This window comes from Haliaeetus albicilla, chromosome 19, assembly GCF_947461875.1.
Source record: "Haliaeetus albicilla chromosome 19, bHalAlb1.1, whole genome shotgun sequence".
Lineage (NCBI taxonomy): Eukaryota > Metazoa > Chordata > Aves > Accipitriformes > Accipitridae > Haliaeetus > Haliaeetus albicilla.
In genome coordinates this window covers 10,108,272-10,126,487 of record NC_091501.1, presented here as the reverse complement: position 1 = coordinate 10,126,487, position 18,216 = coordinate 10,108,272, and the positions used below count along the sequence as shown (strand labels likewise).

Sequence of the window (18,216 nt, the reverse complement as noted above, 5' to 3'; positions counted from 1 at the left end):
ATAGTTGAACTTTACATCTGCTGCTTCTTAAACACAAAGAAACAAAAAATATCCAACCCACACACATTTCTCAGCAGCCTGCCTTGTGAGTGCTTACTGATAATAAGCCCTTGACTCCTTTCTTTACAGCACCTCACCAACAATTACCAAAAAACCCCCAGCTTCCCCTCACGGTTACAACTGCTCATTACCAGGTCTGTGTAAGTCTGTAACTAATGCGAAAGACCTGAGTTCTCCAAGGCAGGTGTTTCTCACTTTCTCTGCCTACTGAGATCAGGACAGTAGAGACTGGATATTAAATGTGGATTGCTAACCTGGCTGTAGTTTAAAAAGCAACAATAAAAAGCAGCCCTTAACGTTAAGTAGGCATTGCCTTATTAACTGCTACAGTAAGTATTGTTATAAACAAAGACAGAAAGATAGGAAAAAACTTTTAATAAGGTTTTCAAGAATAGCAGTTTCTCAGTGACACTAAGCCATGAGAAAATAAACATCTTCACCCCCTCAGGAACTAAATAGAAAACCAATAAATAATTAACTGCAAGTCCCATAAAGATATGCTTGTTGACACTGTCAAAAATAAACCCTCAAAGTGAGGACTGCTGATTTATTGCATGCATGTCAAAGAGCAACACTTCTGGGAAGAGGCAGGCCTATTGCGTGTGAGCTGGGCGCTTATTCTGAGCCTGGGTGCGAAGCCTCATCATGCCCCAGGCACGCCAGCAGTCCTGTCATACAGGCAGATGGATGGCACGTGCCCTTCCCCTCATGCAGGCAGGAGAGCCTTTCCTTGGCTCTCCCAGCCAAAAGCCAAGGGGTGGCCATCAGGATTTTAATCTGTTAAAAGAAGCAGGAATAATCCTGGGGTTAGGAACTGGAGACTCGTCTCTTCTAGCTGAGTGCTTATACTTTCACACTGATCCTAAGGCAAAGTTGATGAGGTAGTTATTCCTTTATAAAGTAATCAAAAGGATTCAGGATTCACTCTTTTAGGCAGGAAATCTGTTTTTTCCTCAGTGGATTCACTTTGCCCCCTTTAACTCAGTGGGGGTCTAATATTTGCTGTCTTTCGCTGGTCCTAGGGTAGTTCAGTTATTCCAAGCAAAATCACACCTTCAACAGAAAGAACTGACTAAATTGACTCTGCAGTATGTACCTTAACACCTACTTGTCAGGAAACTCTGTTGGAGCTTTTTCAAACAGGTAGCAGATGATCAGGCCATAACTTTTGGACTTAAGTACCTAAATTTCACTTTACATATCAATAGCCTTTTGCAGACTTGGACCTTTAAAAACTTGGGTTCTTGCTCCCAAAAAATAAAGGGGCTTTCAAAAATTTCTTTGGTCTTCCTCTGCATGTTTATGTATCTAAATAACTTAGCAAGTTCAGCCTGAAGTCATGTAAACAGTTTCAACACCCTTTCTCATTTGTCACACAACTCATGACTGTCTCAAGTCTTTGATCCTGCTGGCTGAACATCCACCTCATTAACACTGTAACTGAAATTGGGGAAATACACATGTGAAAATATTAAGGAACATTTATAAGATTGGGACACGTGACTAACAGTGTCTTAGGGTGAGAAGATATAATGTCATCTCTGTGTGAACAAAATAATTTTTATCACTGCTTGTGTCATTTTTGGTGAAAGGGAAAGTGAGTCAAGTGAATAAGCAACAGGGAAATTATTATTATCATCTGCTTCTTACAACTGAAAAAGTACACAGAAGAGCTGAAACCAGGCAAGCCTCAGAAAGGCCTTTAAATGTGACCATATTCTTTAAACCACATGCTTTATATATGGCCATGTTAGTAAATTAAAAATGGTTATGTGAAACTAGTATTTAGTATCCTATACACTTGGCCTGCTCTTTCATCCCACTGAAGTTTGAGCAGGTACATCATGTACGCTGCATCATCTTACTTGGTGATTCTCCAGAAATTCCTGAAGTCACACAAGTACTGAAGCCTGGAACAGGCTCTGAAATTGTGTAGTCATCATCTTTTAAAATTCATGAATAAAATTTAAAGAATGACTAATGGTATGCTAGAGCCCTCTTATAACACTAGATTCATAGAATTACAGAAAAATTAAGGTTGGAGATCCTTGGAGATCACCTAGTTCAACCTGCTCAAAGCAGTGCCAGCGACAAGAGCAGGTGGCTCAGGGTCTTGTCTAAACAAGGTTGGACACTGCTTCTAGTGTCTGTTAGAGATTTGCTAATCAGAATCACAATCACTGAACATTGTGATGAGAGAACATCTCCAAAGTGTTTTTTTTGCTGCCCCATTTCCCATTACCAGGCTTTGCAATAGGCTGAGAAAGGCTTTTTGATGAAGTTGGGTTAAATCTAAAGAGACCGTCTAGCTAAAAGTTGAGAAACTGACCAAGCTGTCTTGCATTATTTAAATTGCTTGGGCCAAATCCAGAAGCTCTTCCTTGGACTAGACTCCCACTGAAGTCAGTTCCAGTTTAAATGTGTAGCTTATTTGCAGCTTTCTGTCAGATTCCTCCCTCACCCCAGCTCCTGAACTGGACTGACTATTCTGACTCTTGCCATTAGTTAGCAAGAGGATTTTTACGACAGTTCTTCTCTCCTTCCTGAATATGTGGTATCAAAGGCACAACTGAATGCATTTATTTTTATAAGTCAGGCTGACCTGAACACTCAGGAAGCATGGGAAGAGGAATGAAGGAGGAGCTGTAATGGGACTGGCCTGGTTTTAAAGGACAGTTGCCCATCAGTGACCTTGCTAAGTGTCTGGTCACAGAGTTTCTCTGTTTATGTCCCTGTTAGAGTTCCACAGCGTGTGCTTCAGAGCAATACCTCTAGTAGCTTCTTCTTATTTGCTCCTCCAGCATCTTTCTTTGCTGGGTCCCTCAAAGAGGCTCGGAGCTCAACTATACCTGAGATGCCAGCTCCTGGCCAAACCTCAGCCTCTAACAAAGGCTATGGAAGTGCAAAGGGGAAGCTTGAGAGCATCTACATCTGTTGCGGTGATGAGACACAGAGGGAGAGTGCTTCTCCCATTAACTTTAATCATCTTAGGGCTTTGCAGGGGAACAGTTGCGGCACTGCTGTGCAATCTTTTTTCTTTCCTCTACTCATCTATAGATGGATATGGCTCAAAGAACCAGCATGTGGAAGAAACATGGATCCAGAGGAAAAAGGTCTAATCAGCAAGCAAGAAATTTGGCAAGGAGTGTATCTCTTGATAGGAGAACAGAAAGGAAATACTATAATCTATGGTGTCTGAGGAGTCTGGGGAATGGCACAGAACAGCACTAAATAACACAAAGGTTTAAATGAGGATATGTGGCACCATAAAAGTGTCCATATGACATATAAATCTAGCATAGATTTTCCAGCACAAATCCTACATAATATTCAGTCTTTAGAAATGCACAGGCTCTGAGCTTGCTTTCTTTACAGAGGGAAATAAGTGGAGTGAAAAATTTCACTGATCATGATAGCAATACCTGGCAAGACTAAAATCTCAAGACAGTCTGGAAAACTCCAGCCAAAAGAAATACTGTGGGCTACTTCTTAAAAAATGATGTGGTTTAAAGGACAGAGACAGAAAACTGCCTGTGCAATTCATCCATAACACAGCCTAGCACCAACTAGATCCAGGTTCAGAAAACAGATGCCGTCACCAGGGTAGAACAGGGAAAAGCTTTCTTACACAATGTGCTGTGGCTTGTGAAAACTTCTAGGAGCTGAAATAAGGTCACCTACTTTTTCTTTCTGGAAAATAATAAAAATGATGAAAAATTGCCAGCCAGGGGTTTGGAGTTCTGATCTAAAACCTCCAGGAATTGGTTTTAAACCATACAATAACTGCTTTCCTTCATCTGCTGGTCGTTGGTCTAAGCTCGTATTGGCCGAAGGCAATTAGTAACACCCCTTTACCCACCCTCTGGGACCTTAATTGGCTTCCCTGCACTGTGAGCATGGGGTATGAGGAGGGCCTCATATCCTCCCTCCTCCACCTCACTGCACGGGCGTGCAAGGAGGAAAACACCGTCCATCTGCTGTTGTTTTCTTGTGGTTATTTTTTTCAAGCAAACTGGTAAGCAGGCAGAACTTGTCACTAGAAAGAGTAGAGGGGAGATTTCCTAGAGAGATGGGACAGGGAGGAGAGATGACCGGCCTTATAAGTGAGCCTGTTAAAAATCATATGGCTGGGAGTTTCCAAGGCTCCGGAGGAAATTAAGCAATAAATTCAGCTGAAAGTCAGAGGAGGCAAGTATCAGTGGAATTATACCTCAGTTCTTCTTGGGAGTCTGGGCTAGACTGAAAAAAACAAAGAAAACCCATTGAAATAATGTCATATGTGGATTTGTCAGCAACATTTTATATATTCTAGCTATTTGAAAGAAATGATTTTGTTAGGAGAAGCAACCTTCTAACAAGATATGGGACTAAAATCCTACCCAAGCTTTGGGAAATTAAAATTGGATCAAATTTGGTGGTTTGGAGCTGTCTCAGGTTGAATAGCTTGGACTGGGAAAGGGGCCAGTAGAATGTCTATTGCCAGGAGAAACAAAGAAGAACAAGAGATACGTGGTGTAGCCAGTGCACATCACCTACTGACCCATGACAGCTTATGCTAATGGAAGAAAGGATGGGTTCCCATCCTGTAAATATTCTTTTTCCTCCAAATAGCTTTCTGTCTGCTCCCCAGCACTGCTAGAACTTGTCCTGGGCTCCCTAAATTCAGTGATCACAATGTCCTGTTCTAGTCAGGACAGGGATTAAAAATGTTCCGTAGTCAAAACTCACATTTAAGTTATATTTTTAGAATGGTCAAAACCAACTGGGAGGCATTTCAAGTACATATGCAAGAATGTTATTGCAATTTTTTTTTTTATGACACCAGTTAGGCTGTGCATAAAAAAGAAACCAAGAAACCAGGGTGCAATCAAACATCTGTGCTGAATTGACAAAGAGGCCATTCAGCAGTGGGAATATGGAGTTGCTACTGGCCCGATTAGGCCCTTATTCAAATACAGCTCCCTTTCCTTCACTGGCATTGAGGCTGTCATCAAAGGAAGCCCCAGTTAATAAAACTAAAAGCCTGAGCCTTCCCAAGCAAAGCTCACCAATGACATGATGTGATCAGCATAGATTTACCCAATCCATCTTTACATGCAAAAAAGCCTACTGCAACATGGTGCTGATGCTGACTCCTTGCTACTTCTTTCTCCTCTCTTTATCAGGGCCAGATCCCAACTCTGCTTTCCCTTCCGTCTGCTTTACCAAAAGCCCTGCTGCACTCTGCTGCGAAGGACTTGTTGCTGCTGGAGGCTGACATTCTTCTGCACCAGCAAAAGCAACAGCCCTCACGGCCGCCCCGAGGATTAGGGCTGCAGCTGTGGGTAGCCTCGTTGCCAACACCGGCCCTGCTTTTTCTGCATGCCAGCCAGTGGGTAAGCCTGCATGCCACAAGGCAGGGTGTTGGACAGCCACTTTGGCTAAGTTGAGGGGACTGTCATTGATGTTTGGCATTCCCTGCTCTTCCTAGCAATCCCAGGCAAAGAAGATGCTCTGCGAAAAAGTATCTTCTGAGCTATCTCTGCATGAGTCAGCCTGGGGACAGGGTAACTGTGTCTACTCAGCACTCTGTCCAGGCTGACTTTGTTGAGTGCTGCATCAGCAAACACGCTAATGTTTACACGAGCAACAGTTTGGCACAATCAGGGCAGATCAATAGGTTGAAGAATACGTTGCTGAGGGCACTCTAATTATACTACCTGCAGTTTTACTTTGGACTAGATATAGTCTGGTGTCCTGAAGCAAAATCCCTAATGTGAATATGGCCACATCAAAGTCCTGATTCAACCTGCCAAACTTCAGACATTGAACAGAACTCCTTGTCGTGGTTTAACCCCAGCCAGCAACTAAGCACCACGCAGCCGCTCACTCACTCCCCCCCCATCCAGTGGGATGGGGGAGAAAATCAGGAAAAGAAGTAAAACTCCTGGGTTGAGATAAGAACGATTTAATAGAACAGAAAAGAAGAGACTAATAATGATGATGATAACACTAATAAAATGACAACAGTAGTAATAAAAGGATTGAAATGTACAAATGATGCGCAGGGCAATTGCTCACCACCCGCCGACCGACACCCAGCCAGTCCCCGAGCGGCGAATCCCTGCCCCCCACTTCCCAGTTCCTAAACTAGATGGGACGTCCCATGGTATGGAATACACTGTTGGCCAGTTTGGGTCAGGTGCCCTGGCTGGGCATGAGAAGCTGAAAAATCCTTGACTGTAGTCTAAACACTACTGAGCAACAACTGAAAACATCAGTGTTATCAACATTCTTCACATACTGAACTCAAAACATAGCACCGTACCAGCTACTAGGAAGACAGTTAACTACATCCCAGCTGAAACCAGGACACTCCTTAACTCCTCTCTCTTTATTGATTTCCAGGGAACAGAATGCAAGCCAGCTCCATGCTTTGGCACCTGAGCTTAAAGTTCAGCGGTGTGAATCTTGCCCTGCTCCGTGGACCTACTCTCACTCAAAATAGGTTCTGCCAACACTCTGGACATATCCCATGAACTTGCTCTTTGTTTTGATGCTTGACCTTCTCCTTCTTTTGTAGCTAACATTCTTAATGTAAAAATAACAACCCAGACTAAAAATTATCTCCCTGCTGCACTGTTATATCTGAAAGGACTGTTAATAACAAAGGAAACTTTCCAAGCAGCAAAAAAGCAAAGTTTTCAGACTTCCTTTTTTGTTGCTTATTAAGACTTCCGACAGTCTTTTTTTTTTTTTAATATCCTTTTTCCTTCCACTGTCTAGCATCTCTCAGTCATTTTTAAATTTAAAGCATGTGTGTCCCAAATATGATTTCATAGCAATGCATCTTGTCCTAACCTGTGTTTTTGTTGTTTGGTTTTTTTTTCTTCTGTATTCAAGTCAGTGACATTTTCTTCCATATTTTTTGTTATTTAAAAGGCTATGGGAGAGCAGAACAGCTAATGAGACACATCTGACACTTCTTACTGTCAAAGGGTAAGCCCACCTGTGAAGCTTGAGCAGCTTGGGCTGTACAGAGCTCATTAACCTCATACTTTAGAAGCTGTGTGCCACAATTATTGAACCAGCTGTGAGCAGAGGGGCTAGGAGGTGGCTTTGAGCTTCTTCCACAAGAGCAGGGCCACGAGCAGGCTCCAAGAGAGGAGAAAGCACTCACTCCAGCCACTGAGGAGGGAAAGGATGCAGCACAGCCCTTTTCTCGCACAGATTTCTACTACCTACTCTTTTCTTTGGTAGCTGACAACTTCCCCCCCCTTTCTTCTCTGCCTTTATGCCCTGACCCCACAGATGCATGTTGCTCTTCTCTCATCTTCTCCGCCTCATGGTGCCTCTTGCAGCAGGACTCCTGAGCGAGAGCAGCCCAGTAATACTCACATCCAAATGTCTGCTTGAAAAGCATCCCTCTTCCAAACTATATAAATAATCCAGGGATTAGCTGTACAGCATTTGATCTCTGACCAAGACATTTGTTGCTATTGTCTAGTTTTCATCTTGTACTGCTAATATAACTGGACTGTCTCGGACATGAAGTCTTTCTGGTTTGCTCTTTGCCAAGAATCACAGAGGCTGAGGCCTTGTGATACAAGTTTTGTTCCGCAAGTTCTGATTTTCTCCTTTTCCCTTAATTTTCATTTCCATCTCTTGTGATCAACCTGCATATACTTTCCTTCAAAATCTCACAGATAAGAATGGTATGAGTTAGCTGGGCTATGCTGATTTATTTTGGGTAAGAGTTAGCCTGCTGTGGATGTCCACAGCTGGCTGGGAGAAGTCTGCCCAGTCTGGCATTTTTCAGCAATAAATCTCCTGGTTATCTTCTCAATCTTAGAATTACAAAGCCCACGTAAATCTTTAGATCAGAAAGTTAAACTTGTCTATTGAAGGTTTTGGTCCTTCAGTGTGTAGGCTGGGGACTTCCCTTTGGATAGTGACCTCCTGAATATTGCCCCAAACATTTGTTGTTGGAGGGACCCACCCTTCATTTTGCATAATGTATGCAAAATGTATGTGAAGGCATGGTTTGATATTTTCCCCATTTTCCCACAAGATGGCACACTTTTCTTATGAGACCTGTAGAGTGCATGCTAAAATGGTAGAGTAATGCTTTCTGCATATAACTGTAATAAGGCAGATCAACTTAGTCTGTGGAAGTCCATTGCTTACTTTGCTCATAATTAGTTGATTTACCCTGGCTAGTTGTCTTAGAGAATCTTGCCTTCTCTCTTAACTTCCCGTTCTCCTCCCATCGCTCCCTCTCCCAGCCCTCAGAGGACCTGTGTCCCTGCCATCACAAGGCAGGCTTCCCACAGCCTCGAACTTCACCGTGTGATGCTTGAAGAACATTTTTGGGGAACTGTGCCCTTTAGCTTGATGACCACTTCATCTTGTAGGTAAAGGACAAACCGTTTCTGGAGTTCGGTGAGGTGAATACTTTGAGCTCCATGATGAGCATAGGGAGAAGAGCAGAAACAAGGCTGTTTCTCACCAAAATATGTTTAGAAAATTTGGAGTTAGTTTCTGGGTTTTTTTAGTTTTGGGATTTGGGGTTTTTTTTGGTGCAAAATGTGCTACCAGTTATCCCTTATTTCCCATTCGTGGCAATGTACTTGACATATTCCAGGCTTACTGACAAACTAGTTACAATCTACACAGGAAGGTACTGGTATCCAGTATTTTTACCAATGATCTATGCACAGTTTGGCTCACAGAACTGGAATATTTTTTTTTAGGTATTCTCTACTTTAAACAAAAGTAGATTTGAAATTACTTTTAGTTTCTGTTATAAAGCATCCATTAGAGTTGTTTCCTTCTAGCTTAATACTCTGAACCACTACATGAACAAAATGTATGATGTATCATCTTAGATAAACATTTGGACTGGGTGCTAGACACGTTAGATGTCCTAGGAGTTGTGGCCAAGGAAGGAAATTCTCAGTGGGAAATCCCTGGCTCGGCTTAGTTTTAAAATTTTCAAAAATAAGCATTGTGCTAATGACATGAAAATGCCTACAGGAACTTTCAGAAACTGTTTTTCCCTTTGTAATGGAAGAAAAATATGTTGAATGTTTCATAGGATAGTGAGTCTTTGACACTGTTCTGGGCACGTGTTGTGGTTCAACCCCAGCCAGCAACTAAGCCCCACGCAGCCTCTCACTCACTTCCCCCCCCCCCCCCAGAGGTATCTGGGAGAGAATCGGAGAAGAGAGAAAGGTAAGACTCATAGGCTGAGTTAAGAACAGTTTAATAGAACAGTAAGGAAGAAAATAATAATGATAATAATAAAAATAATAAAATGACAATAATAATAATAAAAGAGTTGGAATATACAAAACAAATAATGCACAGTGCAATTGCTCACCACTCGCCGACTGATGCCCAGCTAGTTCCTGAGCAGCCATCCCCCCTGGCCAACTCCTCCCATTTTATATACTGGGCATGACATCACCTGGTATGGAATACCCCTTTGGCCACTTTGGGTCAACTGTCCTGGCTGTGTCCCCTCCCAACTCCTTGTGCCCCTCCAGCCTTCTTGCTGGCTGGGCATGAGAAGCTGAAAAATCCTTGACTTAGTATAAACACTACTTAGCAACAACTGAAAACATCAGTGTGTTATCAACACTCTTCTCATACTGAATCCAAACCACAGCACTATACCAGCTACTAGAAAGAAAATTAACTCTATCCCAGCTGAAACCAGGACAAGTTATTAACCAAAGTCATGTACATTGAGTAGTCCTGTTACAGCAAATACAGAACCCTGCAATAGTGTCAGTATTCAAGAAAGCTGTTACATCCCCCAACCCCTCTACTTACATAAACAGTTTACTGCATTTTTCCCCTCCTTGAGTCTCAAGAAAGACTTAATTTTCACTGACAAAAAGAGTCAATTACATCAAGTAAGAAGGCACTATCTTAGCTCTTAAAGTTTATCTTAAGTCTTAAAAAGAAGTCTTAAGATGTTTAGGTGGAGGGTTACTTTGGTTGCTTTTAGTTTTTTAATGTAATGGAGATGGCCAACTGGCATGCCTCAACCATTTTTTCCTGCATAGCTCTGTCTCTATATTATGTAATTAAACATAATGCAAGATATGCTTCTACTGTACACACTCCTCATATGCTGGGCATATATCTCTGTTTTTAATATGTGGCAAATGGCACTACAGTTTCGTTCTGTTGTACAGAGAAAATAAAGACAGACGTCACTGATATCAATTTAATAATCATAAAATAAGCTTCTAGCCTACTCTATTAACTTAGCTGAAATATTTTCTATCATATGCTTGCAGCATCATAAACATACTAATAAATCTGTGCAATTGCTACATAGGATTATAGTAACCAAATCAGATGGAAGGAGAGAGAAAGAGGGAGTTAATGTTTCAGCACCCTACTCAGTGCATAAGTACACTGAATCAGTATGTTCAGTAGCTGGAGGAGAAGGACCTGGGAGAAGCAGCCAGCTAATCAGCTACTCTCCTACTGTCTGCAAGTCTTTTTTTCTTTTTTTCCCTCAGAACTGATAACAGTTGCTGAAAAGCAGGTTCACCATCAGTGCTATTTGTAGCATTGTTTTTGTTTTTCTTTTTTTTTCTTACGCATCATGAACTTGTCTTTTCTTCCTTAAAGTTTGCTATGGATGCCTTTTGGAACAAAACACACACCAACCTGCTGCAACAGGTTGCTGAGTCACTGTTAGAGACTCAGCGCTGCTCCTTGCCGGGTGGGAATGTCCCATTCCTTTGCCTCTGTCATGCCAATGCATCCTGCCTCCCAGACAGAACGGCTATAGGGCATAATCATCTATTCAGAAATATGCTTTACTTGAACAATTCAAATCCTATTATGACAGAATTCACATGACTTATTTCTCATGCTCCATTACAGGCCAAGCTCCTTTATCCCACCCTGTACTTGCCCTAGGTCACTGCAGCTTCATCTCAAAGCAAGTGGCAAGCCAGGGACCTGCAGCATGATTGGCAGAGGTATGTCCATTTTGAATTGACTTCAAATAAAGTTTCAGCTGAGTTCAGCAAATCAAACATTCTCATCTGGGAACATCAACACTATTCATTTCAGTCAAAAATGTTAAAACAAAATATGTCAACTTTTCAAAATATTATTTCAAAAAATGATAAAATATCAGCAATTCCTCTGGAATGGAAATTGTGATGCACAGTCTAGTCTATCTAATGGCAAAGGCAATCAGTGTGTGAATGAGAGAGAAAAAGACCTTCTGAGCAAAATCAAGGGAAGGAATATTAAACAACCCTGCTGTTCAAGCCCTCCACTACTGAGGGTTAAATATGGAAGACAGTATCAAAGCCACCAACTGATTGTGCATAATGCCACATGATAAGATGATGTCAGCAGTCCAGGTTTTAATAGTCTCTGGCACTTATATAGGCATGAGCCACCACCAGACAACCTCCTGAATATTTTTTTGAGATGAATAATAATTGTTGAGCAGCCTAAGAGAGATGCAACATCCTTCCCTCACCCTCATAAGTCTGCCAGCCAGGTAGAAGTCAAGGGGACAGAGAAGTGTTGGCCTTTATTGATTGCTCCACAGAACCATCTAATCCTCTAACCAGAGAAACAACCTTGCAGACACCCAAGTCAGTGAAGGAGGGGAGGAGATCGTCCAGAAGCCAGAGCAGAGATTCCCCTGTGGCCCGTGGTGAAGACCACGGTGAGGCAGGCTGTCCCCCTGCAGCCCAGGGAGGTCCACGGGGGAGCAGATCTCCACCTGCAGCCCGTGGAGGACCCCACGCCAGAGCAGGTGGGCGCCCGAAGGAGGCTGGGACCCCGTGGGAACCCAGCACTGGAGCAGGCTCCTGGCAGGACCTGTGGATCTGTGGAGAGAGGAGCCCACGCTGGAGCAGGCTCCTGGCAGGACTTGTGACCCTGCAGGGGACCCCCGCTGGAGCAGTCTGTGCCTGAAGGACTGCAGCCCGTGGAAGGGACCTGTGTTGGAGCAGTTCGTGAAGAACTGCAGCCCATGGGAAGGACTTACATTGGAGAAGTTCACGGAGGACTGTCTCCCATGGGAGGGACCCCACACTGGAGAAGGGGAAAAGTGTAAGCAGTCCTTCCCCGGAGGAAAAAGGAGCGGCGGAGACAACGTGCGATGAACTGATCCCAACCCCCATTCCGTGTCCCTCTATGCCGCTGGGGGGGAGGAGGTAGAGAAAATCAGGAGTAAAGTCAAGCCTGTGGAGAAGGGAGAGGTGGGGGGAAGGTGGTTTGAAATTTGGTTTTATTTCTCATTATCCTACTCTGATTTGATTGGTAATAAATTGAATTAATTTTTCCCCAAGTCAAATCTGTTTTGCCCGTGACAGTAATTGGTGAGTGATCTCCCTGTCCCTATCTCGACCCATGAGCTTTTTGTTATGTTGTCTCTCCCTGTCCAGCTGAAGAGAGGGAGTGATAGACTGGCTTTGATGGGCACCTGGTGTCCAGCCTGGGTCAACCCACCACAAGTAGTTACCTTCCTTCTACTACATGATTTCTCCCAGCAAGCTTTAGAGGAGAATGGTGGCTGTGGAGAAGATAAGATGCCATTTTTAACTTTCCTTCAAAGTATCTGAACTTAAGGGAGGTTGTGGGTTTTTTTTAAGTTGCCTTAAACAATCTTTCCCTCCTGTTCTTCATTCTAATCACTTGGGATTCAAACGTATTCAAGTCATGGAGAGATAAAAGAATGAATGTGATTGTAATATTGTGTCTCCTGTCTCTCAAGCACAAGCAGCAACCTTCCTCCTGAGCAAGGTTATTATTTTCAGGGTGGGGAAAAAGAGAGAGATTTCATTTACTTGCACGGGGAACCTGTCAGGCACACTGAAAGCCCCTGTGTTCCCATAACCTCTGGACTCCAGCTCTGCACACACTGCTGGTCCTTGTCATTTCCCCATGCTGCTGCACTGCAGTCCCCTTTCAGGTTTCCTTCTGTACCTACCCAAGCCCAAGGAAAGAAAGACTCTGTAGGACACAGATGATACCACAGGAAGGCCTTTGCAGTAGGCAGCACTCGCTGCTGTGAAGAAACATCCATTTCCATAGCACCTTTTCCCTGGTTTCCAGCCAGCCTTTCCAGTGACCCCTGGCCATCCGAGATGACTGCAAGAGGCAGCCCCTCAACTCCAACTGAGAGGCTGCGTCAGCTCGCAGGGCTGGTTCCCACCAGGTCAGGGAAGCAGAGCTGGGCTAGGGGCTCTCCTGCTGGATCACTGATGCCAGCTCGAATGGGGAGAGGAAACAGTGGGCTAAACGAGCCAGCGAATTCAAGAGGAGGAGCAGAGTGAAAGGAGCAACGGTTAACGTCTGCCCTCAGGGATGCCAAACTTAGAGTTGTAAGGTTTCCTCTAACATGGTGGGTAGCAGGGGCTTCAATTCTTGCAGCCATCAGTTGTAGCTATGACATGGGACCTGGTAATTTCCCTGCAGCTGGGGGAAGCCAACCTCCAGACCACCTTGTTGCTTTTAATAACATAAGAAAAATCTCTTTGTGATAAGATTTTAGAGGCAAAATGCTTAAACACAAAGAAGAGTAATCGGCATCTTGCCCTCAGGCCAGTTTGCAGGGTAGAAAGTTAGGTCCATGCTGAGATCTAGTTTTGACTGCTGAAAGGCACTTAATGAAGCAACTAGACTCTGCCAAGCTGAGGAAATAAGGCAGTCTCAAGTGAAGTTCACAGAGCATGAATGATGCATTGGCATTGTCAACTTGGTAGAGCATCCAGAGTACTAAATTAAATACTAACTTTTGAGGCAGAAAGGAGTATGAAACCTGTTTTCAGAGAGTGCAGAACATCATCTAATGTGGTGACTAAATTAATGACTTCATTTTACAACTGGGAAGACCTCACTGGATAACCTTATTTTATCTGAGTTTTCAAGTGCAGGCACCACTCAGACAAATTATTTGTAGGCACATTTGGGCAATGCTGTAGCAAAAGATGAATGGATGTAGTGGATGGGTGGCCACTTGGCAGCACAGGAACTCCTGTCCCAAAGGAAGAGCTCTAGGTCTACACTGTCACAGCAGCACCTCAGAGGCAAATCAAAAGTCATTGGAGCACTGAAATGTTGATCCACACTTACAGTACTATGTTACATCACTGATAGCTGTTAATTATTGTTAATGCTATGTTTATCTAGAAGGAAGATGTGTTCATATGTACCTTCAAGAAATTTTTGCAAAAGCCAGTTGTGCTGAGTTGAGTTGTGTAAAGTAGACATTATACGAAGTTTATTATTTGGCATTTGGATACCGAGTGAAACAGACCACACCCAACTGCCAGCCCAATTTTTCCAGTGTGACTTCAACTTTGAGAGGAAGAAGACTGTCGTGGTTTCAGCCCAGCCGGTAACAAAGGACCACGCGGCCGCTCGCTCACTCCTCCCGCCCCCCTCCGGTGGGATAGGGGGAAAACGGAGGAGAGAAAAAAAAACCAAACCTGGAACCTCGAGGGTTGAGATAAAGGCAGTTTACTGGAACAACACAAAGAAATTGCAACAACAACAACGGTACTAATGAAAAAGTATACAAAAAGAGTGATGCACAGTGCAACTGCTCACCACCCGGGACCCGACGCTCTGCCACTTCCCCCACCGAAAAGAAGAGCCCACCCCCCGGCCCGCTCCCCCTTTATATACTGAGCATGATGTCACATGGTATGGAATAGCTCCTTGGCCAGTTCAGGTCAGCTGCCCCGGCTATGCCCCCCACCTCCCAGGTTCCTGTAAAAAAAAAAATTAACTCTATCCCAGCTGAACCCAGGACATTATCCACCCCTTATTCTATACCATCTACATCATGCCCAGATCTTACATTTTCCAATCGACCACTACCACTTCCTTGTCTTATACATATAAGTATATGGACTTGCGTCCGTCCCCGTCGTCCCCCCGCACACACACGCGAATGGTATTCCTTTAGCGTATGGGCTATTCCTCTAATGTGTCCATTGATTTTATTTAGTCCATGACTTTGGGGCTCCATCTGTTGTAACAGTTCTTCAGGATAAGAGAGATGGTGTGAGATGGTGGGTTGTTGTATGCTGCCTCTGGAACTTGTGGCTAGTACATTTGGTGCAACTCACGCCCTTGTTCTGCAGGTCGAGGATGTTGATCTTGAGGAAATTGCTGGGTGTCAGTTCAAGTTCTGTCGCTGTTGTACTTGGCTTAGTTTCAAAGTCCATCCCGCAGTCATTTGGGTAATTCTTACAGTAATACCCTTGATATGGCATATAGACACTATAGATACAATGACATGCATTGGCAGGGTATTTAGCAGTTAGGTATCATACAGCCCAATTCACTGGCTATTCTCTCCCAAAATCAAATCTCCCTGAGGTACACATCGAACTTCCCCATCCTTCTGCATCACCCACCAGGTGTACCCAGGTCCCTGAGCAAAAACAACCCCTTGAATGGGTTTGCCTCTGCTTGAGGGAGGACTAACCCAGACTGTCTTTCCTAACATACTCCTCATGCGCACTACAGGGACTTTATCGCCTTCTACAGTATGTGGAAGTCTTGGTTGGGCGGGGCCAGCCCGATTGGCGGATCCTCTAGTATTAACTAACCAGGTGGCTTTTGTTAAATGTGTATCCCAATGTTTGAAAGTCCCACCCCCCATCGCTCTCAATGTAGTTTTCAGCAGTCCGTTGTATCGTTCGATTTTTCCGGAGGCCGGTGCGTGATAAGGGATGTGATATACCCACTCAATGCCGTGTTCTTTGGCCCAGGTATCTACGAGGTTGTTTCGGAAGTGAGTCCCGTTGTCCGACTCGATTCTTTCTGGGGTGCCGTGTTGCCATAAAATTTTCTCTTCAAGGCCCAGAATAGTGTTCTGGGCAGTGGCATGGGACACAGGGTATGTTTCCAGCCATCCAGTGGTTGCTTCCACCATTGTAAGCACATGGCACTTGCCTTGGCGTGTTCGTGGGAGTGTGATATAGTCGATCTGCCAGGCCTCCCACTGTTTATATTTCAGCCATCGCCCCCCATGTGACAGGGGTTTTTGCCGCTTGGCTTGCTTAATTGCGGCACATGTTTCACATTCGTGGATGACCTGTGCGATAGTGTCCATGGTCAAGTCCACCCCTCGATCTCGAGCCCATCTATATGTTGCATCTCTCCCCTGATGGCCTGAGGTATCGTGGGCCCACCGAGCCATAAATAGCTCACCCCTACGTTGCCAGTCCAGGTCCACCTGAGACACTTCAATCTTGGCGGCCTGATCTGCCTGCTGATTGTTTTGATGTTCTTCAGTGGCCCGACTCCTGGGTACATGAGCATCTACATGACGTACTTTTACCACTAGCTTCTCTATCCGAACAGCGATATCTTGCCACAGTGCGGCAGCCCAAATGGGTTTACCTCTGCGTTGCCAGTTGCCCTTCTTCCATTGCTGTAGCCACCCCCATAGGGCATTTGCCACCATCCATGAGTCAGTATAGAGATAGAGCACTGGCCACTTTTCTCTTTCAGCAATATCTAATGCTAGCTGGATGGCTTTCACCTCCGCAAACTGACTCGATTCACCTTCTCCTTCAGCAGTTTCTGCAACTAGTCGTGTAGGACTCCATACAGCAGCCTTCCACCTCCGATGTTTTCCCACGATGCGACAGGACCCATCAGTGAACAGGGCATATTGCCTCTCATTTTCTGGCAGTTTATTATACAGCGGGGCCTCTTCAGCCCGTGTCACCTCCTCCTCTGGCAACATTCCAAAGTCTTTGTCTTCTGGCCAGTCCGTGATCACTTCTAAAATTCCTGGGCGACTGGGGTTTCCTATGCGAGCCCGTTGTGTGATCAGTGCAATCCACTTACTCCACGTGGCATCAGTCGCGTGATGTGTAGAGGAAACTTTCCCTTTGAACATCCAGCCCAGCACTGGCAGTCGGGGTGCTAAGAAGAGCTGTGTTTCAGTACCAACCACTTCTGAAGCGGCTCGAACTCCTTCATATGCTGCCAATATCTCTTTTTCAGTTGGAGTATAGCGAGCCTCGGATCCTCGATATCCCCGACTCCAAAACCCCAGGGGTCGGCCTCGGGTCTCTCCAGGTGCTTTCTGCCAAAGGCTCCAGGTAGGGCCATTCTCCCCAGCTGCAGTGTAGAGCACATTTTTAACATCTGGTCCTGTCCGGACTGGCCCAAGAGCTACTGCATGAACAATCTCCCGCTTAATTTGTTCAAAGGCTTGTCGTTGCTCAGGCCCCCATTTAAAATCGTTCTTCTTCCGGGTAACTTGGTAGAGAGGACTTACAATTTGACTGTAATTTGGAATATGCATTCTCCAAAAGCCCACAACACCTAAGAAAGCCTGTGTTTCCTTTTTATTAGTCGGTGAGGACATAGCTGCTATTTTGTTGATCACGTCCGCAGGGATCTGACGACGCCCGTCTTGCCATTTTACTCCTAAGAACTGGATTTCCTGCGCAGGTCCCTTGACCTTACTTTCTTTTATGGCAAAGCCAGCCTTCAAAAGGATTTGGATTATTTTCTTCCCTTTCTCAAAAACTTCTTCTGCCGTGCTGCCCCATATGATGATGTCATCAATACATTGCAGGTGCTCTGGAGCTTCACCTTTTTCTAGTGCAGTCTGGATCAGTCCATGGCAAATAGTGGGGCTGTGTTTCCACCCCTGGGGCAGTCGATTCCAGGTGTACTGGACACCCCTCCAAGTGAAAGCAAACTGTGGCCTGCACTCCGCTGCCAAAGGAATGGAGAAAAATGCATTAGCAATGTCAATTGTGGCATACCACTTAGCTGTCTTTGATTCCAGTTCATATTGAAGCTCTAACATATCTGGCACAGCAGCGCTCAGCGGTGGCGTGACTTCATTCAGCCCACGATAATCTACTGTTAGTCTCCAATCCCCATTAGATTTCCGCACGGGCCATATGGGACTATTAAAGGGTGAGTGAGTCTTGCTGATCACTCCTTGGCTCTCCAATTGGCAAATCAGCTTATGGATGGGGATCAGGGAGTCTCGGTTGGTGCGATATTGCCGCCGGTGCACCGTCGTGGTAGCAATTGGCACCTGTTGTTCTTCAACCTTCAGCAACCCCACAACCGAAGGGTCCTGGGAGAGGCCAGGCAGGGTAGACAGCTGTTCAATCTCCTCCGTCTCCAATGCAGCTA

At 44.7% G+C, this 18,216-nt stretch overlaps 1 long non-coding RNA gene across 1 annotated transcript in view; it reads right to left on the bottom strand.

Annotated features, from left to right (window-relative positions):
• Positions 1–18,216, bottom strand: part of LOC138690079 (uncharacterized) — a 51,411-nt gene that overhangs the window by 2,702 nt on the left and 30,493 nt on the right. The window lies entirely within an intron of this gene.